At 35.2% G+C, this 11,566-nt stretch overlaps 1 pseudogene; it reads left to right on the top strand.

Moving 5' to 3' along the window:
• The first annotated feature begins 5,362 nt into the window (after positions 1-5,362).
• Positions 5,363-5,506, top strand: LOC112313431 (small nucleolar RNA SNORA48; annotated as a pseudogene).
• Positions 5,507-11,566: the final 6,060 nt, after the last annotated feature.

Below are 11,566 nucleotides of genomic sequence, written 5' to 3'. Positions count from 1 at the left end.
GTAAATATGTGGGCAGATGGGTATTTCCTAGCAATTGACATGAAAATAATTGTTTGTGTAGTGTTAGTTTACAATAATGTGTATAAATATATGTGAAACAGTATTAGATCCGAAGTTTCAACTGAGACACCAAGATTTAAAGTATCTCGCATAGAGGGAACATTCCAATGGCTGTGGTAACCCATATAAAAGTTTTCAAAGTGAATAACCAAGAATGTGATTGCTTTTTAAAATCATTTTTATTGATATTCTATTAAAGTTGTCCCAATTTTTCCCCCTTTGTCTTCTTCTACCCAGTCCAACCCCCACTCCCACAGTCAGTTCTCACACTGTTGTCCATGTCCATGGGTCATTCATACATGTTCTTTGTATAGAATACGTTTAATGAGTCACTTACTTTTAGAGTATGAAATGTTTGGATTTCTGGAAGGTTGAAATGATTTCTGAGGGTGATTAATTTGGAGACAGCTATCCTGTGCTGTGATTACCAACTTTTACCATCCAAAGGGATTGGGGTAGGACTAACCAAAAAAGAAAAAGAAGAAGAAATAGTAAAGCTTTCTATATATATATTACCTTTTCAATCAGGATAATTATGGAGTCACTGAATGACTCCATATTATTTCCTGATTATTTCAGTTATGGTGGCAACACATATCAGAGTTTCATGCAATCTTATTCTATTTAGTTTCCTACTCTCTCATTGTACTTGCTTCACAGTTGTGAAACACATATTTGGACAATGGTAATAGTTTGTCACCCTGTTATAGACATTTTACCTGGAAGCAGATTAAAAAGTGCCCCTGGAAAACTCACAGAGAAGCATAACAAGAATTTTAATATAAACAGCAGGAATTCCTTTTTAATAAGAGCTTCCATTGAATAATTTAAATATATATAGAAAATAACTTTCGGCCTAAGATTTATGTGATGAATATTATAATCTTAAAGTAAACTTTGTCTTATGTCCACTTTCTAAGGTACACATACATAAACACACAATCATACACATAGCTGGAGATTATATTCTATGTACCATCTTTTGGATGCTGTTTTTGAGAGATTAAACTATTAGGGTTAAATAGGCATCTTAGAAATAGACCACCACCTTCATCATGAGTAAAATCTTCAGCCATTCCAATTTTAGAAGCTTTCATTTGATTTCTTTTTTCAATGTTTTACTAGCTTTCATGTAAATTGTTTCGCATGATTTCAGAGGTATGTTTAATGCCCTCGTGAACAAGTTAATCCAACCCTCTCATTGCTTCTGACTTCATTTGGGCACTGCGTCTAGAGCAAGTGCTCCGGTTATTTAGGGTATTGTGTACAGAGAGTAGAGATGGACTTGGTCGTGCCTTTCCTTAGCATTTCAAGAACATCTAAGAGGGAAGCCTCCCAGGTTGCTGGGAGTTTTGGTGGAATGTACAGTAGTAGATAAGTGCATGTATCTTGAGGTGTGTGTAATGTGTGTCTTACAGAGGTGTGTGCCTAGAGATGGTGTGCCAGTAATGCCTTCTTTGCGGTAGAAAGGGTATAGAAATAGCTCATTTTACATGGCCTGAACTCATATGAACTTATCTATTGCTACATTTATGAGCAAAAGGAAATTCCTCAGTTCTTGAACCATCTCCCTTTTAGATTCTCTTCTGAACACACTGGCTCTCTAACCATTAGGACATTGTTGATGAAAAAATACAAATAAAAGAAAATGAATTTCCCACCTCTGAATTGTAACTTATGCTTGTATGACTTTAAACATTATAACAAACTTACAGTTATAAAATAAATATGTAAGTCAAAGGGATGTAATGCATAGCACGTTGACTATACTATATTGTGTATTTGAAAGTTGCTAAGAGGGTAGGTCTTGAAAGTCCTTATCACAAGAAAAAAATTGTAACTGTGTGATGACAGATGTTAACTAGACCTATTGTGGTGATGATGTCACAATATATACAAATATCAAATTATTATGTTGTACCCCTGAAGCTAATATAATATTATATGTCAGTTACACCTCTGAAATCTTTTCCCTTTCAAAGGTGATTTTAGTTTTGGGAAAAGCCAGAAGTTGTAGGGCATCAAATCTGGGCTGTGGGGGTGCTGAGTCACCTGGGTGATTTGATGTTTCACCAAAATCTCTGCAGAAGACGTGATGCGAGTGCGGGTGCATTGTTGTGATAAAGCTGCCAGTCACCAGTTGCCCATACCTTTGGCCTTCTGAGTCATTTGAATAGTTTCCGGGCGGGAAAGTCTAAACTTAATGCAAAACTTGATGCAGATTCATTGCTCTACTCGCTCAGTCATTTTGAATGAGACAGCCACACAGTACACACGCTCACTCAGTGGTGTCTACCACCCCCACTGACTAGTACAGTGAAGTTGTCATTGTTCATGCATGTGCATTCCAGTCCACTCTCCTTGGCTGCCCGGTTACATCGATGTTGTGCCAACTGTTCTCATTATATTAATGGCTAGACCTTTTCCAGACAGACCTTGTTTACACAAATCTAGGAGACAGCAGGGCATGGTGGTTAAGCAGGTAAATGTTTCTACTCTGTGTGGGATCAGATCCTGGCCTCTGCACTTGAGAGTGCGTGGTCTTAGGAAAGTTATTTAACTTCACTATACCTTTTTCCCCTTTATTTATTAAACAAGAAAATCAACCACAATAATAATTTTTTATTTGATAACTTTCCCTCCTTTGGGGGGGGGTGAGGATTAAATGAGACTATACATAGAAACCACGTGGATTAGGATGTGACATATGTAAGCACTCAATAAATTTGAATGTAAAGGAAAATATACTTTTTTAAAGTAAGATTTTCATGTGCAGGGAACTTCAGGAGAAGAGACACAGGGGATCTTAGACAATGAGACATTTTAAGGGTATTTTGGAGGAACTGGCCACTTATAAAATAGAATAATTTCTCTAAAACACAACGATGCTTCAAAATATCTGCATTTGGGTCTAAAATTTAAAAGTAGGATATTATGTATCTTCTTTTACTATTTCAAAAGCTTCAGGAAATTTCAGAGTAGAAAAAATGAAGAGTAGGGGTGAATAAGAGAACTAGGTGAGGTTCCAAGAAGAGCTACTGTTTACTCAAGATTTAAATAGTTGGAGGATGATGAGGCCATTCTATACTTAAAGTGGTAGGAACACTTAAAGATATTTAATTGCCTATCAGAAAAAAAGTGGGTTTGTTTTTTAAGGCTTTCATTGTTAAAATGGATCTATTTCTTTATATGAAGAGGTAGTGCCAACTATTTTGATTTAGATGTGTTTAAAAAACTTTGAAAATGGATGCAAACTGAGAAAATTAAAGATGACGAATTTAAGGGTTTTTTTTTTTGTGTGATATGCGTGTTCTAGAATTTGAATCGGGTGTGCATTCATTCAGATACTTGTCTGATAAAGACCTGCAAAATTGTAAAACTTTGCTATAGCCGTCAGTGATCACAACTGAGTGGGATTCAAATTATGAGATCATTGGAAGTATCTTCAAATGTCAGTACTCATTTCTTGAGCTGTTGCCTATCCACTGGTAAAGATAGCAGTGGCTTCCCTTCTTGCATTGTACGCTTCTCAGTTCAGTTAGTGTGATGTGGGCAGAAATATTGCCTGTGCATTGTCGATGAGGTAGTTTTGAAATGCAAATTAACATTCTCACTCTACACACAGTACAGTTTCACTCCGGACGGTCACTTTTAGTGCTTGTTCTGCCTTTATTAATTCCACATAGCACAGAAAAAGTCTAGCTAAATACATATCAGATTGGTAAATGTGGAAAGAAATAGGTTAGCATTATGTCCAAGTCCTTACTTTATTTATGTTTTGAAAGGTGGGCTTTTAAGTGCTTTTTTTTACCACTTAGTTTTTTCCCCCATTTTTCAATTTTTAAACTATATTTACAAATTAATAAGAACACATGACCTAGCAGTTCCATTGTTAGTTATATATATTCACCAAAGGATTTGCACAACTACTCCTAGTATCAGTACTTATAATAGCCTCAAACTGTAACCACTCAAATTTCCAAAAAAGAGGAATACACAGAAATTTTTCATAAAGGAGTTTTGTACAGCAATGAAAATGAATGATCTGTAACTACATGCAGCCATGTGGGTGAATCCCACAGACAATATTCGACAAATCCAATTAACAAAAGAGCCCATGTCTGGTTCTATTACATAAAGTGCAAAATCAGGGAAAAGCCTACCTATTCTATCAGAGGAAGGATAATAGTCACTCAGGGAGTTAGAATGACTGGCGGGGGAATAAGGAGCTTCTGGGATGTATGTAATGCTCTGCTTCTTCATCTGAGTTGTTCCTATGGTTGTAACTTGGTGAAGATTTACTGAGATGAAAACTTATGAAATACGTCCTCTTATGTGTTATGATATACTTCATTAATACATTTTAAAAAGGAGAAAGTCTCTTGATTACCAACTTAAGAGTTTTTGATATTCTAAAACATTATGAAGAACTAGTTCGGAGGTAAACAGAAAGAAGAAACTTCCTTCAGACTTGAGATCTAGAATAGACTTTGACAAGGCCTTACACATTAGAGTTGCTGAATAAATGCGTGTTGACAGAGCAATATACTCTATTTTATTGTCGTGATTATTTTAAAGCATGATGTTAACACTTCATGATAAATATTCACAATAAAACTAGGTATGACAAATCATATCTTACAAAACTCCTTAAAGATTTTCCCTTGGAGGATTGAATGGTGCCTAATGTGTCTTTCTTAAAAACATAGAAGGCGGATATGCCTATTAGAGGCCCATATTCAATTTCAAATGACATTGCTAACTTCGTGCTTTATCTCTATTAGTAATTTCTATTTGGCTTCAGTCCGCTTTTTAAATGTTCATTGAATTTACCAAGGACAGTAATTTGTTTATCATTACGATGATGCATTGCCCTAACAGATTGATGTCTTTGATAGTGGTTGAAGAATTGATTTTGTTTAGGAAAATATTTATTTTAGCAAATGGATGGCTGTTGTTATATTAGGATGGAGAGAGATTTATTTCAAGTGTTACAGAAGGTATTTTAAACAAATGGATCATGTTTTGAATGAGGCCTGGAAGTAAAAATAATATGCCATACATATTAAAATTTAATAAAAAATAAAGTTTATGTACAAACAAAGCACTCCATCACTAGAATACAATTTGATCGTCAGCTTTCAATTTAAGGATTAATTTAAGGATTTTTTTTGAAATCTAGCAGATCATACGCTCACCCTTGGATTAGATTACATAAAAGTCTCGTAATTGCGAAATGGTTTTATTTTGGTATTCTTGGTGGCTAAGGGCACTAACGTATTTTATATTATAATATAACTCATACCCTCGGGCATTGGGCAAAGAGACACCTGATTGGCGGTGTTGCTCTTATATCAGTTGCGGGCAAAGCAGATGTACAGTCCTTAGTCCATCCCTGCTTGATGCCTGTGTTGGTGGCCAGGTGTTTCGTGGTTGAGGCACATAAAAAAAAGAATATACATTGTTCTTAACTTCAATGTCTCTGGTTATATTTTGTTTGCTTTTTTCTTCTGTTGATTATAGCCAGGGGGGAGTGGGGAGGGGACAGTGGGGAGAGGGGATTACAGGAACTACTCTAAAGGACACATGGACAAAATCAAGCGGGAGGGTGGAAGTGGGGGAGGGAGGGGGGTTCAGCTGGGGTGGGGTGGAGGGATGGGGAGAAAAGGCACACAACTGTAACTGAATAACAATAAAAATTAAAAAAGAATATAACTCTTGTGAAAACATTTTATACATCATTAAACCTCACCTATATATAAGGGTGTATATATATATATATATATATATATATATATATATATATTTTTTTTTTTTTTTCCTCATCTGGGTCAAGTAAATGTTATACCGAATGTTGTGTTTTCAATTTTTATTTCAGCATTGCATAGAAATTTTTAAAGTAACATTTTCTGCTATCTTTTTATGTTCAAACCTAATTTATGTATTTTGTTCCAATCTAATTTATGTGTTACCTTTTTGGATAGTTTCTATTTCCTTGACTTGAGGGCTCAATTTTCCCCTTTTTTTCACAGAACTCTCTCCAGTAAGGGTTTATGAGCCCTCTTCAGATGCAGCCTTAGTAAAAGATCTTGGGCCTGTCCTGTTTATTAAAATGTCGTCTGTACTAATCCCAGGTGGCTGTACACATCTTTGTTGAAGGAATCTCTGAGGGGATGATTTGAGTTGAAAAATCTAGTTGTATTTTAAAGACATGAAGCACCAGTATCTGAAAAATACACCAAGGAGAGCAAAATAAATGAGGGATGCGAAGAAATAAAAGATATAGGGGTTGAGACTTGGGCTGTTGAGGTTTGCAAATGCAAACCTAGTGGTGTTGAATCTCCAAGGATTTGGGCTGTGCTGCAGGAAGCAATGAAGAAATATGAATTTGAAACAAGCCATGACTGAACATTTTTTTGAAAGCACGTTCTAAGTTTATAAGCATATAAAAAAGAAGAGTGTCTCAGGTTTCTTAGGACGTATTCCTAGAAGTGGGATCACTGAGTCAAAAGGCAGTTCCGTTTTCAATTTTTTGAGGAAACTTTATACCTATGTTCATTGCAACATTATTTACAATAGCCAAAACCTGGAAGCAGCCCAAGTGCCCACCGGTAGCTGTGACACATTTACACAATGGAATACTACTCGGCCATAAAAACTAGGAGATCTTTCCTTTTGTGACATCATGGACCTGGAGATTTTTATGCTAAGTGAAATAAGCCAGTCAGAGAAAGACAAGTACCAGAAGATCTCACTTATTTGTGGAACAAAATACACTGACAAAGAAAATACAAACAGTAGTGTGGATACACGGAACAGACTGACAGCTGTCAGAGAGGAGGAGGTTGGGAGGAATGAATGAGAGAAGGTGAAGGGATTTGCCAAAATATATATACACAACACGTATACACAGACAACGGTGTGGTGACAGCCAGAAGGAAAGGGGGTGGGTGGAAGTGGAGGTGGGCAAGGGGGGATAAATGGGGACAGAAAGAGACTTGATTCAGGCAATGGGCACACAATGCAGGATGCAGATGATGTTTTATTGAGTTGTACGCTTGAAATCTATATGGTTTTGCAAACTAGTGTCACCCCAATAATTTCAATAATAAAGAAAGAAGAGTGGCTTTCAGTTGTGTACAAAGTAGATTTTAAAAAATAAAAGCTCTGCTAATTTTAGCCATACAAATTGTTAATTAGGTTTTCTAGAGAAGCTGGAGTGATTTTCAATACACCAAAGATTAGGAACAATGAAAAAACACTTTACGTGGCTTCATGTAGTCTTCGTTAACCATAGTCTAATATAGCATTCAAACATCATGTGATTTTTAAGTATTAGAAAGTATCTGAATATAGACCAGCTCCTCGTGTTAACTTTTATAATGATGATTAGTTAAATGCCTAGGTATTTTGAAATATCACTTTAGAATTTAACCTGTTCTAACCCGTCTTCCATTTTGTCCATCATGTCATTCAGCATGAGATTCACTCAATTATGAGCTTTTTCTTCCCACAACCATGTGGGATTTTTAATTGCAGTAGATGGTCGATCCTTACAATGATCTGCATCTTTGTTCTCTATTAATGTTTAGAAAATTAAGGTATGCTTCCGAGGAAAATGACACATTTCCAAGATCTGTCGTCAATAAGAGTCACTTGGAAATTCTGCTCATGATGCTTGGTAAGAATCAAGCAATAATAATAATACCCATTCAGAATTTAAATCCTTTATATTTGATTTTAAACTTATGTTTTTCCTATTCTTCTACTGAAACATTATATACTGGCATTTCCAGGGATTCTCCCCATTCTGTGAAATAGCCAACTTGATCCAAGTATTACGAAGAGTAGCCATTCAAAACCAAACAGCTGGCTTTGACTTAGGCTTTTTGACATTTATAATCTTCTGGAATATTACATTTTAAATTTTATTTTAATCTAACAGATTTTGACACACAATAAAACACTTAAGCAATTCCTTTTTTAAAAAAGATTTTATTTATTTATTTTAGACAGTCGGGAAGGGAGAGAGAAAGAAAGGGACAGAAACATCAATGTGTGCTTGTCTCTCATGTGCCCCCTACTGGGGACCTGGCCCGCAACCCAGGCATGTGCCCTGACTGGGAATGGAACTGGCCACCCTTTGGTTTGCAGGCTGGTGCTCAATCCACTGAGCCACACCAGCCTGGGAAGATGATCTATTTTTAAAGATTTTATTTTGTTTCCAATATTGACATTCTAATTGTATCTCTTTTGCTATTTTAGTGATTGATCTTGAGATTACTGTACATATCTTTCAGTTACCACAGTCAAAATTCACATAATATTTTACTATTTCACAAAAAGTCTAAGAAACTCATACCTTTATTATTCCATTTATACATACTGCTGTTTTTGTTTTGGCTATTTTATAGGTTTCTATGACATTTGTATAAAACCCACAATTACCTTCATATTTTCATTCTAACAGCCATAAGTCTGCTAAATAAATTTACAAAAATAAAATATATGATATGAAAAAGTAGTCCTTTATATTTGCTATTTGCCCAGAGCACCTTCTCTGTTGCTCTTCACTTTCTCTTTAGCATGTGGGTTTTTATGCTATAATTTCTCTTTAGGTTAAGGAAATATAACCTAAGGAAATACTTTCAGCATTTTTTTTTCTAATGCAGGTTTGTGTTTTAAGAATGCCTTTATTTCAGCTTCATTTCTTTTCCTCGTTTTACTTTTATTCCAGTTAAAACAATAAACACTACACATTTGATCTAACTCTGTTTAAAGGAAAAAATCTAGAAAAGGTCCCATGAGATTTAGTTTTGGGCTAAGTAAGAGAATTATGAAAAAAATTGACTTTGTTACCTTATAACACTCAGATTCCTTCCTATACATAAGGTCCATGATTTGTTACTCACATTGATCTACTTCATGTCAAGTGAAAAATTAAAAAAACACAGACACAACTTTATTTTTGAAGGGTATTTTCACTGGATATAGAATTCTGAGTTAAAAGATCTTTTTCTTTCAGCAATTTAAATATGACATCTGGCCTCCATTGATGAGAATTTAGTCGTTGTCCATATTTATGGCTTCCCTGTATGCAATGTGTTGACTTTTGTTTTTTGTCTCCTTTCGAGTTTTCTCTTTATGTTTGGCTTTCAGCAGTTTGACTATGACGTGTCTAGGCTTGTTCGTCTTTGTATTATTCTGCTTTGTGTTTTCTTGGCCTCTTGAGTCTATAACTGAATATTACTTACCAACTTTATTGAAAAAATTGGCCATTTTTTTCTTCCTCATTCTCTCACTCTACTCTTTTGAAAACACCAATTACCTGTATCTTGGACCACTTAATATTGTCCTGGTCACTGAGTCTCTCTTTTGATTTTTCAGTATGTTTTCTTCCTGTCCTCCTGACTCAGTAATTGCTATTGATGTAACTTCAAATTCAGTGAACACTTTCTCTCCTTTCCTGATCTCCTATTAAACCCATCCAGTGAATTTTCCACTTCATGTATTGGGTTTTCTTTTCTAAGCTTTCTACTTGGTCTTTTAAATAAACAAACAAACAGACAAACTTCAATTTACCTCCTGAAACTTCCCATGAGTGTACTCATTATGAGCACGGTTTTTGTTTAAGTATTTGACCATATGTCTAATAGCTGATCTTTGATTGCTAATTTCATTATATGGGTCATTTTAGGGTTGATTCTCTTCGCTGCTGGTCTTCTCCAACAAGAGTCACATTTCACTGTTTCGTGTCTAATACATTTTGATTCTTTAGTAGACATTATGTTGTGAGAGACCTTAGATTGTGTTTTCTTCCTCTGAACAGTGTTGATTTTGTTGTTGCAGGCGGTTTACCTTTTCAGGCTCAAACTCTGAGATGGGCAACAGTTGAACTCTCTGTTCAATGATCTGAGTCTTCCGTACGTTGCTCCTGGAGACTTCCCGGTACACGCCTACATTGAAGGTCTGCCAGGTGTTTGAATGAAGTTTATGTGCAGATTTCGGAGCTCCCCTCTCTTTGTCTCTCTCTTTTCTCAAAAGTCTCTCTATAACTTCCAGCCCCTCATGCAACCTAAACTTTATCTTTTGACTCCTTGAGCCAGTAAGACTCTTCTGCATTTCCAAGTTTGAAAAGTGCCCCCAAGTGAAAAGGTGTTTAATTGTTTCACTTCATTTTGAGAGTCCAGTTACCTTCATTTTTATCTGCTTTGTAGTTGCTTCCCCCATGCATCTTAAAAAGAAAAGATTTACGTCAATGAAAAAATACCTAAAAAAGACAGCTATCTTAGAATCTATTAACAAGTACAGTGATCACATGAAGTTGGTGATTAAGATTCCATGACATTGTAAATTATATTTGAACTTAGAAAATCACGTGAAGTACCTGTGGCAGTAAATCAAAGGCTATCATGGCAGGTGAAATTTGAGGTGAGAAAAAAATAAAATGAATATTCTGTTATTCTATTTTTCTGTAATGATAGAAATGTCTATGTCCACAAAATTACTGTGTGCAAATATGATTTGCACTGCTAAATGGATTAAAGTTTAACACGTTCCAGTTGTAATAGTTCAACTATTATGTTAATAACATAGAGATATATAATCTTTATTCTTTTGAACTGTTTCTACTGAATATAAATCATATATAATACCTAAAACTCATCTGTGCTACTGTAACTAAACGATGACATAACAAATTCCATTTCTTCAATTATGTTCTTTACATGTAATTTCAAACTGATTTGTAAAGTAGCACAAAGCAGACATCAGAAATGGAAAGATCAGCGATTCATGTTTCTCACTATGGGGTTTTGAGAAATATATTTTATTCTTTTAATAGATATGCATGAAGGGAGAAGCTTTCAGATTTTTTTCATTACTTATTTATTGCATGTCTGAGAGGCCTTTGAAAATTTACCATGCACGGTATTTAACCTCAGAGCAGTTACCTTTATTTATTTATTTTTCTAATTAGATCGGATGCTAAATTGTGTTAAAAAATTGGCAAGGTTCAATTTGTGGTTCAAATGTGGTGGTATTAAGTCAGATTATCATTTATCAAGCACAGTTATTGGAAGTATTTACCCTTGTAAATACTCTGTATTAGTCAGCAGATGGCATGCATCGTACATTAACTCTTCCACTCTGTTATCAAATGTATTTTTGAAAACAAAGCATCTGGTTTTCTCAAAAAGACACATTATCTCCTCCTTTTGCAGTTTAGTGTTAATTTGTGAACTATTTAGTAATAATCAAAGAAGGTGATATTTCATCCTCATTTAGTTCATAGAGCAGATTCAATGAAGTATACGATGAGTAAGATGGGATAAAAAATACATTTGGCAATTCCTTAGCGCGCTTTAGCACCTAGAAAAAACAGTCCTGAACAATTGTTTTCCTGCTCTGGCTAGAGGCTTGCACAGGAGGACAGAAGCCTCTTGGATGCGGTTTCTGAATGCCTTTCATGAATTTCAGGAATATAAAGCCATTTCCTGGTGCGCAT

The sequence above is a fragment of the Desmodus rotundus genome, chromosome X (assembly GCF_022682495.2).
Source record: "Desmodus rotundus isolate HL8 chromosome X, HLdesRot8A.1, whole genome shotgun sequence".
In the NCBI taxonomy this organism is placed as follows: domain Eukaryota; kingdom Metazoa; phylum Chordata; class Mammalia; order Chiroptera; family Phyllostomidae; genus Desmodus; species Desmodus rotundus.
This window is presented reverse-complemented; position numbering and strand designations above follow the sequence as displayed.